This window comes from Muntiacus reevesi, chromosome 3 (assembly GCF_963930625.1).
Source record: "Muntiacus reevesi chromosome 3, mMunRee1.1, whole genome shotgun sequence".
Taxonomy (NCBI): domain Eukaryota; kingdom Metazoa; phylum Chordata; class Mammalia; order Artiodactyla; family Cervidae; genus Muntiacus; species Muntiacus reevesi.
In genome coordinates this window covers 223,482,846-223,496,350 of record NC_089251.1, presented here as the reverse complement: position 1 = coordinate 223,496,350, position 13,505 = coordinate 223,482,846, and the positions used below count along the sequence as shown (strand labels likewise).

At 37.7% G+C, this 13,505-nt stretch overlaps 1 protein-coding gene across 10 annotated transcripts in view; it reads right to left on the bottom strand.

The window, feature by feature from the left end:
• The window catches only part of MBD5 (methyl-CpG binding domain protein 5), a 447,078-nt gene that overhangs the window by 419,264 nt on the left and 14,309 nt on the right, over positions 1 to 13,505 (bottom strand). The gene's annotated exons all lie outside the window — the stretch shown is intronic.

The following is a 13,505-nucleotide window of genomic DNA, read 5'->3' as shown; positions in this document are numbered from 1 at the left end:
TTCTGGCAAGTTGAGTTCAGGACTTTCACAGCATCATCATTTAGGGTTTGAACTATCTCAACTGGAATTCCATCAACCCCACTAGCTTTGTTCGTAGTGATGCTTCCTGAGGCCCACTTGACTTCACATTCCAGGATGATAGTTCAAGGTGATTGATCACACCATCATGGTTATCTGGGTCATGAAGATCTTTTTTCTATAGTTCTTGTGTATTCTTGCCACCTCTTCTTAATATCTTCTGCTTTTCTTAGGTCCATACCGTTTCTGTCCTTTGTTGTGCCCATCTTTGCATGAAATGTTCCCTTGGTATCTCTAACTTTCTTGAAGAGATCTCTAGTCTTTTCCATTCTATTATTTTCCTGTATTTCTTTACACTGATCACTGAGGAAGGCTTTCTTATGTCTCCTTGCTAGTCTTTGGAAGTCTGAATTCAAATGATATATCTTTCCTTTTCTCCTTTGCCTTTAGCTTCTCTTCTTTTCTCAGCTATTTGTAAGGCCTCCTCAGACAACCATTTTGCCTTTTTACATTTCTTTTTCTTGGGGGGAAGCTCTTGATCACTGACTCCTGAACAATATCATGAATGTCTATCCATAGTTCTTCAGGCATTCTGTCTATCAGATATAATCCCTTGAATATGTTTGTCACTTCCACTGTATAATAGTAAGGGATTTGATTTAGGTCATACCTGAATAGTCTAGTGGTTTTCCCTACTTTCTTCAATTTAAGTCTGAATTTGCCAATGAGGAGTTAATGATGTTAGCCACAGTCAGCTCCTGGTCTTGTTTTTGCTGACTGTATAGAGCTTCTCCATCTTTGGCTGCAATAAATATAATCAATCTGATTTTGGTGTTGACCATCCAGTGATGTCCATGTGTAGAGTCTTCTCTTGTGTTGTTGGAAAAGGGTGTCTGTTATGACCAGTGCATTGTCTTGGCTGAACTCTGTTAGCCTTGACCTGCTTCATTTTGTACTCCAAGGCCAAATTTGCCTGTTACTCCAGGTATCTCTTGACTTTCTACTTTTGCATGCCAGTCCCCTATCATGAAAAGGACATCTTTCTTGGGTGCTAGTTCTAGAAAATCGTGTAGGTCTTCATAGAACCATTCAACTTCAGCTTTTTAAGCATTAGTGGTTGGGGCACAGGCTTGGATTACTGTAATACTGAATGGTTTGCCTTGGAAATGATCAGAGATCATTCTGTCCTTTTTGAGATTGCATCCAAGTATTGCATTTCAGAATCTTTTGTTGACTGTGAGGTCTACTACATTTTGTCTAAGGGATTCTTGCCCACAGTAGTAGATAAAATTGTCATCTTAAATTCACCCATTCCAGTCCATTTTAGTTTGTTGATTCCTAAAATGTTGATGTTCACTCTTGCCATCTCCTATTTGACCACCTCCAATTTACCTTGATATTTGGACCTAACATTCCAGGTTCCTATGCAATATAGTTCTTTATAGCATCAGACTTTAGTTCCATCACGTCACATCCACAACTGGGTGTTGTTTTGCTTTGGCTCTGCATCTTCATTTTATCTGGAGTTATTCTTCCACCATTCTCCAGTAGCATATTGGGCACCTGCCAACCTGTGGAGTTCATCTTTCAGTGTTCTATCTTTTTGCTTTTTCATACTGTTCATGGGGTTCTCAAGGCAAGAATACTGAAGTGATTTGCCATTCCCTTCTCCAGTGGACATTTTGTCAGAACTCTGTGTCATGACCTCTCCGTCTTGTGTGGCCCTACAAGGCATGGCTCATAGTTCCATTGAGTTATACAAGGCTGTGGTCCACGTGATCAGATAGGTTAGTTTTCTGTGATTTTGATTTTCATTCTGTCTGCCTTCTGATGGAGGATAAGAGGCTTATGGAAGCTTTCTGATGGGAGAGACTGACTGAGGGGCAAACTAGGTCTTGTTCTGATGGTTGGGGCCATGCTCAGTAAATCTTTAATCCAAATTTCTGTTTAAGGGCAGGGCTGTGTTCCCTCCCTATTGCTTGACCTGAGGCCAAACTATGGTGGAGGTAATGAAGATTATGGTGACCTCCTTCAAAAGGTCCCATGCAGGCACTGCTGCACTCAGTGCCCCCAAGCCTGCAGCCAGCCACCGCCGACCCAGGCCTCCACTGGAGACTCCTGCATGCCGGAGAGGCCAGGCATGCAGCCGTCCATGGGGTCGCAAAGAGTCGGACACGACTGAGGAACTGAACTGAACTGAACCTGCAAGACTGTTTCTACAGTTCTGGGAAAGCTCTGGCAGCTCTATGGTGCGGTTAATCGTGACCTCCTCCAAGAGGGCTTATGGCATACCCAGGTCTGCTGCAGCCAGAGCCCTTCCCCCTGCAGTAGGCCACTGCTGACCCACACCTCCACAGAAGACATGCAAACACTCAAAGGCAGGTTTGGCTCAGTCTCTGTGTGATCTCTTGCGCCGAAGGTTTTCTTTGAGCCGAACATCTCTGGCGGGTATGGGGTTTGATTTTAAACGTGATTTCACCACTCCTACCATCTTGCTGGGGTTTCTACTTTGCCATTGGATGTGGGGTATCTTTTTCTGGTGGGATCCAACACTCTCCTGTTCATGGTTGTTCAGCAGTGAGTTGTAATTTTGGAGTGCTCGCAGGAGAAGATGAGTGTACGTCCTCCTACTCCACCATCTTGTTGTGGTAGAAACTTTTAGTACTATCCAAATTCCTCCTTTGGTTCAAAAAAAGGTTAAGAATGGCTGATTCTGAATATTCATTGGATGAATTGAGGCTGAAACACCAATACTTTGACCACCTGATGTGTAGCACTGACTCTGACAAAGACTCTGGTGCTGGGAAAGACTGAAGAGAAGGGGGCAACAGAAGATGAGATGGCTGGATGGTACCATCGACTCAATGGACATGAACTTGAGCAAACTCCAGGAAACAGTGAAGGGCATGGAGGACTGGAGTGCTGTAGCACATGGGGTCACAAAAAGTTGAACACGATTAGGCATCTGAACAACAACAATGGGATATCCCACAAAATTCACATGACTTTTACCTTTTAGAGAGGTAAGGTGCTGTCCAATTTTGAGTACAAACCACTGGGCTATTGAGAACTAGTGAATACACCTCTGTGCATCAAATCAATCTAGTCAATTTATCACACGTTTCCAGAAACTTTCAGCAACCACAGAAAATTTCTCTCTTATCATCTCTCTGCAACATGGACAATTTTGCTGCTGGCATCATCTCTCAGATACTGACATCACTGATCAACTCCCACTCCTTTGTTCCTTCTGTCCTACCCACCCTGTGACCAGCGTTCAGTGCTGATCGTTCAGAGGACTGGCAGTGTTTTCATGCCTGATGAGCAGATCATCCTTGCATCCCAAGTGGGACAGTGCAATCTTTCAGATGTTTCTCTCATACTCAACCTAAAGGATTTATCATTTGTCTTCTGTAGAGAAGTAAAACTGTAACTTTCAGTCCTCTGGGGGATTTTTCAACCACAGAGAGTTTCATCTGAGAAGATTCAGTTCCTTGCATGTTTTCTACTCCTATTCTTTGCTCTTTTAGAGTTTTTTCTACCATTTGTCTTTCTCTGGATGAGTCTTCTCTTCCTTTTGAATAAGCTCTTCCTTTCCCTGAAAAGCCTCACTCCTCTCCATTCTCCAGTTCCAAACTAGCTAACTGTTTTTCATTCAAGTAGCAGTTTTCATTGATAAACACTTCCCTAAAGATGGAGGGGGGTGGAGACAAGGTAACTCTTCTCACACTGTTGGTGGGAATGTAAATTGGTACAGCCACTATGGAAAATAGTACAGAGAGGTTCCTTAAAAAACTAAAACCAGAGTTTTCATATGGCCCTGCAATCCCACTCCTGGGCATATATCCAGAGGAAAACACAATCAGAAAGGATACATGGAACCCAATGTTCATTACAGCACTGTTCAAATAGCCAAGATATGGAAGCAACCTAAATGTCCATTGATAGAGGAATATACAAAGATGTGGTATAGAGGAATGTATGTGATATACAGAGGAAGGTATGTGATAGAGGAATATACAAAGATACAAATATACAAATACATACAAGGGAATATTGCTCAGTCATTAAAAAGTGAAATAATGTAATCTGCAGCAACATGGATGGACTTACAGACTGTCATACTGAGTGAAGTAAGTCAGAGAAAAAGAAATATCATATGACATCCTTTCTATGTGGAATCTAAAAAGAAATTATATAAATGAACTTACAGAAGAGAAACAGACTCACAGACTTAGAGGATGAACTTATGGTTGCCTGGGGGAAGGAGAGCGGGAGAGGACACTCAGGGAGTTAGGGATGGATAGGTACACACTGCTATATTTAAAATGGATAGCCAACAAGATCTACTGTATAGCACAGGGAACTCAGCTCAACATTATATGGCAGCCTGGATGGGAGGAGAGTTTGGGAGAGAATAGATACATGTATATGTACGCCTGAGTGTCTTTGTTGTTCACCTGAAACTATCACAATGTTGTCAATTGGCTAAACCTCAATATAATGTAAAAAGTTTTAAAAAATACATAGCACTGGTGGCTCACATAAAGAGTCTGCCCGCCAATGCAGGAGACACAAGTTCAACCCCTAGGTCAGGACGACCCCTGGAGAAGAAAACTGCAGCTCCAGTATTCTTGCCTGGAAATCCCATGGACAGAGGGGCCTGGCGGGCTGCAGTCCATGGGGTTGCAAAAGACTCAGTGGCTAAAAAAAACAACATAGTGTATGTACTAACTAAATTATAAATTCGTGAAGGCCAGAAGTTGTGCTTTACTCATCTTTGTAATTCCAGCACTTAATAAATACCAAGCACTCAATACATCACTTCTTCAGTAAGTTTTTAAAAAAGGCCTAGCAGCAGCCACAACTCAGTTAACTTTTATGGAGTCCCGCTAAGACCTTCTTATGGACCAGGCACTGTGCCAACAACTTTGCATGCACTCCCTCTGAATGTTCCTAAAAACCCTGCAGGATAGGTAGAGTTAATAACTCCTTTTTATAAATGGGTAAAATGACACTTAGAAAAACTAAGTATTTGAGGATTTGAACTCAAATTCAGATCTCTAAAATGCATGCTCCTATCTACTCTATACCTCAAGGGGGAAAATGTAACAAATAAGTTGTTACGAGGATTGTTTCAAGAAAGCATATTTAAACATTTAAACTGGGCGTATCTATGGTATCTTAGTAGAGGCTGCTATGTAAGACTTCCTAAGATAACCAAACACATAAAACCTTACAAACAATGGTTTCTCTACTTTTGCTGCTTCTGTATCTCACGCCTTACTATGTGCTGTTCTCAGTCTACCAAGCCCTTATCATATTACCCATCTATAGGGTTCCAACTTATACTTTGCAACTTTGCTAGGGCATCACTTATGGACTTCAGGTTTTTCTGCCAAGGAATTATTCTCATAGGGTGTTTCTGTTCCTCATAAATACTTTATTAATGTAAACTTGTAGATGACATATTTACTTATTTACATGTCTATTTTCCCTATTCACTCGGAACTTCTTTTTCTCTTTTTTCCATTTATTTTTATTCATTGGAGGCTAATTACTTTACAATATTATAGTGGTTTTTGCCATACATTGACATGAATCAGCCATGGATTTACATGTATTCCCCATCCTGATCCCCCCTCCCGCCTCCCTCTCCATCCCATCCCTCTGGGTCTTCCCAATGCACCAGCCCTGAGCACCCGTCTCATGCATCCAACCTGGGCTGGTGATCTGTTTCACCCTTGATAGTATACTTGTTTCAATGCTGTTCTCTCTGAACATCCCACCCTTGCCTTCTTCTAGAGTCTAAAAGTCTGTTCTGTACTTCTGTGTCTCTTTTTCTGTTTTGCATATAGGGTTATCGTTACCATCTTTTTAAATTCCACATATATGCGTTAATATACCGTATTGGACTTTTTCAAAAGCAGAGCCATTTTCTTACGCATCTTCATACCCTTAGTGCTTGGGTAGCAAGAAGCCATGCATACATCAAGGTGTTTAGTAAAAATATTGGTTAGTTGAATTTCTGCCTCCCAGCTGGGCCTTCTGTAGGTTTTGAGGTTATTACCTGCCTCTAACCCCAGCCAAGCAGGAAGGAAAAAAATATCCAGACTGGCCATTGCCCAAGTTCCTTCCCTTTAAAAACTTCCCTTTTCTTCATACGAAATGTATTCTATTCTTTTTGGTTGCCTCATTCCAATCCAGGTCTGTCTGACTCTCTGTAAAGCTTATGTTCTTAATGATTACAATAAACCTAGGACATGCACCTATTATGACTTGGGCTGGATTTGAAAGTACAAATAAAAACAAAGCAAACACTTCATAATCTCAGGGGTAGATAGGCACTAAAAGTAGAGATAATTACCTTATATGATGATAAAAGATAAATGTGCATGCCATTAACTAAGAGAGAGTAAATTTATTCTGCTTGAGGAGGGTTAGGATGATATGACAAGAAGTGACATCTGAGTTAGGACTTGAAGTAAAACTATGTCCTTTTGGGTTATTGGGAAGGGTAGCAGGCAAGGCAAGAGGCATTATACAGAAGACAGAACCTGAGTAAAGGTAAGGATACCTGAATAAGCACAATGTAAGGTTTGAGAGGAATCAGATGAGTGAGCTGCAAGAAAAGATAACAGGAGGAGACATATGGGAGAGAAGACTGGAGGTCTAAGCTGAAGGAAAACAGTGAAGATAGAAGGGCTTTTGTGTCAGACTGAAAATCAGACTGTATATAACACAAAATTAAAGGGCATCCCTTAAGGTTTTTAATCAGGGTAGCAACATAAGCAGATTTGTCTTTGGAACTAATTTTAGTAAAAGACAGAATATGGTCTAGTGCATACAAAGCCAGAGGTAGATGAATTAACTAAAGAGACTACTTGCTATCATTACTGAGTCAAGGAATGAACTAAAGAAGATGCAATAGGCTTAAAACGAAGACAGAACTAAAGAGACTTGTGGATTAAGACAGAAACACTATAATATCTGGTTACTCTAATGACTATAATGTAGAAAAGGAAAAAAAAAGCATGCTTTTTCTGAACCCTGATATCATCCACTTAATAGGTCTTATAATGATGCTTACTATCTATATTTATATACATTTTTATAAAACAAATTGTTAAAACAAGAATACTATGTGCTAATCACTTATTTGCAATTAAACTGCTCATCTGAGGTTTAGTAGGTAAACACTGTACATATCTTCTTTGAGAAAGTAGTATGACAAGGCTATCAGCTACTTTCATACTACAGTAAGACGTAGTATGAAAGTAATCATACTACAGTCATCTTACTGTCATAATATAGTACGATCCCACTTACTTAATTTACATGCAGAGTTCATCATGTGAAATGCTAGGCTGGATGAATCACAAGCTGGAATCAAGATTGCTGGGAGAAATATCAACCCTGGATAGGCAGAGGACATAGCACTAATGACAGCAAGTGAGAGGAGTAAACAGTCTCTTGATGAGGGTGAAACAGGAAAGTGGTAAAGGGGGATCAAAACTCAACATTCCAAAAATTAACCTCATGGCATCCAGTTGCACTACTTCATGGCAAACAGATGGGGGGAAAATGGAAGCAGTGACAGATTTTATTTTCTTGGGCTCCGAAATCACTGTGGACAGTAACTGCAGCCATGACATTCAGAGACGCTTGCTCCTTGGAAGGAAAGCTATGAGAAACTAGATAGCTATTTAAAAAAGAGAGACATCACTTTACTGATAAAGGTCGTATAGTCAAAGCTATGGTTTTTCCAATAGGCACGTATGAATGTGAGACTTGGACCATAAAGAAGGCTGAGCACCGAAGAATTGATGCTTTTGATCTATGGTGTTGGAGAAGACTCTTGAGAGTCCCCTGGGCTGCAAGGAGATCAAAACAGTCAATCCTAAATGAAATCAACCCCGAATATTCATTGGAAGGACTGATGCTGAAGCTCAAGCTCCAATACTTTGCCCACCTGATGCAAAGAGCCGAAACAGACCCTGATGCTGGGAAAGACTGAAGGCAAAAGGAGGAGGTGGCAGAAGAGGATGAGATGGTTAGATAGCATCACCGACTCAACGGACGTGAATTTGAGCAAACTCCATGAGACAGTGGAGGACATAGGAGCCTGATATTCTGCAGTCCATGGGGTTGCAGAGTTGGACATGACTTAGCAACTGAACAACAACAGGTCTTCTTTATCTGTTAGTAATGAAAGCCAAACAGCAAAGCAGGAAGGGAGCAATCCCCTTTAGGTGGCAGAGCTTTTCTATCCATATCACTCCCAGAGTAAAATATTGGTTAAAGATACGTTTAACTGGGTTGAGTCTGGATGATTGTTCTCAGTTATCTAGCTCTTGTCTCAGAGTTCTAGTCTGAAGTCGAGTTGAGGCTCCAGAAACCATCCTCACAGGAATTCATCACTTAGGTGTCTTCCAAAACAAGTTACAGAGTTCAGATTCTGCAGTTTCATCAGCACTCAAGCACCCTGAGACCCTGATGTTTACAGATCTCTAGAGCAAGGCATAAGAATTTGAAGATAGTGGATCTTAGCCCTTACTAAGAACAATAATTATTAATACCTGCTGCACCTTAGCATCATCTGAGGAACTTTTAAAAGTAACAATACAAGGGTCCCCCACTTTCAGAGACTCTTATTTAAATGTAAGAGGTTGGCCTTCAATGATTTTAATGTGCATCCACCAGAACTATCTTAGAACTAGAAGAAGAGTATATAAAAGCATTGCTTTTACATGACAAATTGTTAAGGATGGGGTAAGTAATTAATAAACTAATAAACTAATGAATTATATATGGTAAAGATTAAATTGTATGTCTTACGAAAACTGACAGTATTGTTTGGACAAATAAAATAGAAAAAACAACTCTTCAAAAATCTATGACTTTTTTTTTTACTATCGCTTACAGTAATTATCTATCATACTTTCCTAATTATCATGAATTTCAACAATGATTATAAATACCATTAAATGTACATCAAATGGGTTTCCTTGGTGTCTTAGCTTGTAAAGAATCTGTCTGCAATGTGGGAGACCTGGGTTCAGTCCCTGGGTTGGAAGATCTCCTGGAGAAGGGAAAGTCTACCCACTCCAGTATTCTGGCCTGGAAAATTCCATGGACTGTATAGTCCCTGGGGTAGCAGTTGGATACGACTGAGTAACTTTCACTAAACTATACACTAAATTAACTGTTAGTTGTATTTAATCAGATGAGAGGACTGTAGAAACAGAGAATCACAGGGCTAGATGCTTACCTCTAGATGTACTACATGCTCAGACTTAAATGGACATGAACTTACATATAATTTAGAAAAATTAAAGAATGCATTAGCTAGCAGGTTGCTCTGATTAAATATCAAACCAGACAACATCCCCTTATAGACTACTGAATTACCTGTTATTAAGTGAGAAACAACAGCAGGTGCCCAAACTATCAAATATTTTGAAATATAACTGACAGGCCAGTATTCTTGTGTTTAACTGATACTCACATAATAATGTCTTTTTTTACATATGAAACTCCTTACTCTGTATACTATTTCTGGATAGAATCTACAAATTAATTTCAAAGTTAAAAAAATAACATAATATACAGTAGTAACTTACTTGATGAAATGAACATATTCGGAAGTTAGATACAAATGGGGTACTTTTTCATTAGTTTAAGATTAAACTTTCTGAAATGCTTTATCCTCATTTCTCATTACTATTCAAGGAGCAGTGGCTTCTGACCTTTCAGCACTGAGTTTTCTTGTGTTTCTTTTCAGCCAAGGGTAGGAAATAATTTTTAAAAACCTTAAGTACATCAGAAGAGCTTTCTATTTAGAGGAACTCTTCAGTGAAACTTTTTCACCATTTACTTTTCCACCTTTCTATGTTCAATTTTTCATGTAACAAATTTTTAAAAATCTGGCACAACAATATAGTGCAAATAGTATGTGTCCCTGAGAGACAAAACCACAAATATGTACCAGAAAAACAGTGAAGTTTTACAGGAGACATTACACTGTAACTATAAATGATGTATAAATATGAAGATACTTTCAGAAAAAAAAATTTTTCTTATAAATTTAAATGTCTACATCATCATATTATATCTGAGAAAGAGATACAGTACTATTAGTTCTGAGATGACAGATCTAAGGTTGTAAAGCAGAATATGCATTTTTAACTTCCAGTTATTATTTTTGTCTGTAGTCTGTTGCACCATATTTCTCCTTTGCCATATGCATTGTAGGTGGGATGTTTCTTGTTGTTACTACATCTAGCTTTGCAGACTCAACTTTCAGTTTATTTATTTCTGAAACTATGATCCTACAATTGTGCTTTGCTATCCCTAAGTCAAAGTAATATCCTTTAAAAAAAACCAAAAAAACAAAATTCAAATCTTTGTTAACCTAAAGGAATTAAATAGTAACACTGAAAATGTAATAAAAAAATTACAAGGAAACAAAGATGAAATATGTAACTTTTCCCCAATCCTTATATCACTTAATCAAAACCTTGTTAAGTGACTGGAATATCCTTTAATAATTTATTACAAAGAATTTTTTTTTATCAGTCATAATCAGAGTTAGTCTATAGTAACAAGTATTCAAACCAGTGTTAGATCAAAACCATCCCGGAAAAACTTGTGCCTTTTATCTTGCACCATTCCTTGCTTTTCTCTCACTTCCCCCCCCCCCTCAGAAACAAGTAAATTCAAGATACTTAAAGAAAACAATTTTATTCACTGAGAAAAAGAAAATACCCCTGAAAAGTTCTAGTATACAAGCACTTCAGGAATCATAGGACCAACATTTAAAAGTGTCTTCCAGGGGCATAGGACACCCTTTTGAAAATTTTGTACATACATGGATTTAGCAGAACTGAAAGATCATTCAGTCAATGTTAAGAAAAACAAAAAGAAATTTCAAAAAATTTAAATAACATAAAAACAAGCATATAGAAATGAGCTTAAAAAGTACAATTCATCATATTATATTAACTATATTCAAGTCTAAAGTGGATGGTCAAAATTTCAAGGCATCTTATCTTCTTTTTTAGCTTCTTGCTTTAATCCAAGTGCCAAATATAATGGGGAGGAAGGGGACCTTGGTCCTAAATATACCACTTGCTATAGGACCTGGGATAAATCGTTTACCTCTTCTGGGTCTCTATTTCTTAATAAAATTGAGAGGTTGAAAATTACATGCATTTATTATTATCACCTACAAGGTCTGTCTTTTACAACTCAACTGATATCTCCATTCTCCAAGTACCCGAGAGAACTGTTCTTTCCAGAGTTGATCACTCCTAAGCTCCATGGTCCCCATCTGTCTCACCTATTGCTGAATATCTGCCTCACAGCAAGCAGTTAACATATGTAGAACATACAACTGAATGAGTATTTATGCTTTTTTATACCACTACAAAAAACCCGAGATTGCTTCCTGAGTCCTAGACCTCTCTTTACCTAACTGAATTTGTAATATGAATATACAGACAATAACATACATCTTTTATCTCTCAGAGAAAAATTCCTGCTTCTGAAAATAATATTATAATCCTGAGTCAGGATTTGATGTCCCTTGGCAGCTGATATAACCTTAATAATATTCTAAAAATATCAATAACATTCTTACTTAAAGAGAATAATCCTTTTCACAAGCCATAACTTTTAAAAAAGTTTTAAACTGTGTTTTAAACACAGCAATATTTTTAGTAGAAACTTAAAAGTAGTTTAATCACATCAGGATTTACAAAATAATTTGAGTTTTCAAACTAGTTTATTAGATGATTAGGTTCCCTGAGTCTATGCCCTTAATAACTGGCAGAGTGAATATATGAAAACACCAAAAAGAGAGAGAGAAAACATTTTGCAGAACTTGTTTAAAATTTAGACATTATTTCACGTGGAAAATAGTAAAGACATTTTATCTTTGAATCTATATCTTGCTATTTTAAACATATATAGAGTTATCTTTGTTTAGTTTTCTGAAATAAAAGTGGCATTTACGTGAAAGTCCCCACAAAGGCTTGCAAATTGTTAGAGTAAAACACTAATTTTAAGTTTTGTTACTTTTAAAGAGAAAATTAATAATAAATTATTTTACATAAAATACTTCCTAAGCAAGAAGCATCCTTCTATTATTTCTCTAACCAACCATTTACAATTCTCTCTTAAAGAGATGGTTTTGAATTTTCTGGTCATCATCATTTATTATTTTCTAGATTGCAACCAAACTACTTATCACTTTCTTAAAAATGATGAGTTATAGACACTATGCAATATTTTAAATGAGAAAAAACAAACATCTATTCTATTTAAAATGTTTCTCTAATATCGTTCTAAAAAACAGAAAGTTCTTACAATCCTGCTGCTTTTCAAAAGTTCATTGTACAATAATTTATTCTTTGAAACTTAGAATCACTTTCATAGAAACAAAATATTAAGAATGATGGTTAAATTTCTTGGGTGGCTTAGAAAAGCACACTGAAGTGATAGCACTATCTATTTAAAGGTACTATGAGAAACAGGAGAGGTTTCCATCTAGCTCATCAAAGTTGGGGGGAGGAGGTAGGAGGAAATCGGTTGATAACTTAAAAAAAGATACTTAACTCTTAAATGTTCTAAGGGACAGTAGGCCACCTCTTAGTTTTAATTAGTCTAATCCTACTTAAGACAAAATTTTTCATACAATTTTTCCAGTGAATCCACCTTAAGTAAGTTAAGTTCTAGCTACTCAGTCGTGTCTGACTCTTTTTGACTCCAGGGACTGTAGCCTTCCAGGCTCCCCTGTCCATGGAATTCTCCAGGCAAGAATACTAGAGTGGGTAGCCATTCCCTTCTCCAAGGGACACAGTGATTGAACCAGGGTCTCCTGCACTGCAGGCAACTTCTTTACCATCTGAGTCATCTTAGGTAAGAGGACATTAAAGGAGACACAAGCCAAGGAAAGTTTTCAAGAATAGAATAATACATCTTTAATGTTAGTTTGCCAACTAGTAAGTTTGTTGTTTCAATATGTAACAATGAGTAGAGATGTGTGGCTCAACAAACTGACACATGGATTATTCTGATTCTAATGTCAGTCTTCCTACTGACTTTAAAAACTGTCAGGTTTCAGAAGGCCCTGAACTTTATGTTTTTTTCCTTATGGGATATGACAGGGATTTCCAACCCCTATCCCCCACTCTCTCTCAATAATAGATTAAGAAGTAAAAATAATGTAAAGAATTTGGCAAATATAAAATGCTACATAAATGTTGATATATTTTTCAAGTAACTGTAGATTAAACTGAATTTGTCCTATCCTGCCAAATGAGAAATTATCAAATTAGGCCCTTAACATATTAGTCAAAATTTTAGATACAGATAATACATAGAATCACTATTAACACCTAACACTTGTATGGCACTCAATATATCTGAGGCATTTTTAAAGATGAAATATATTAATACACACATATATTCAAATCCCTACTCTA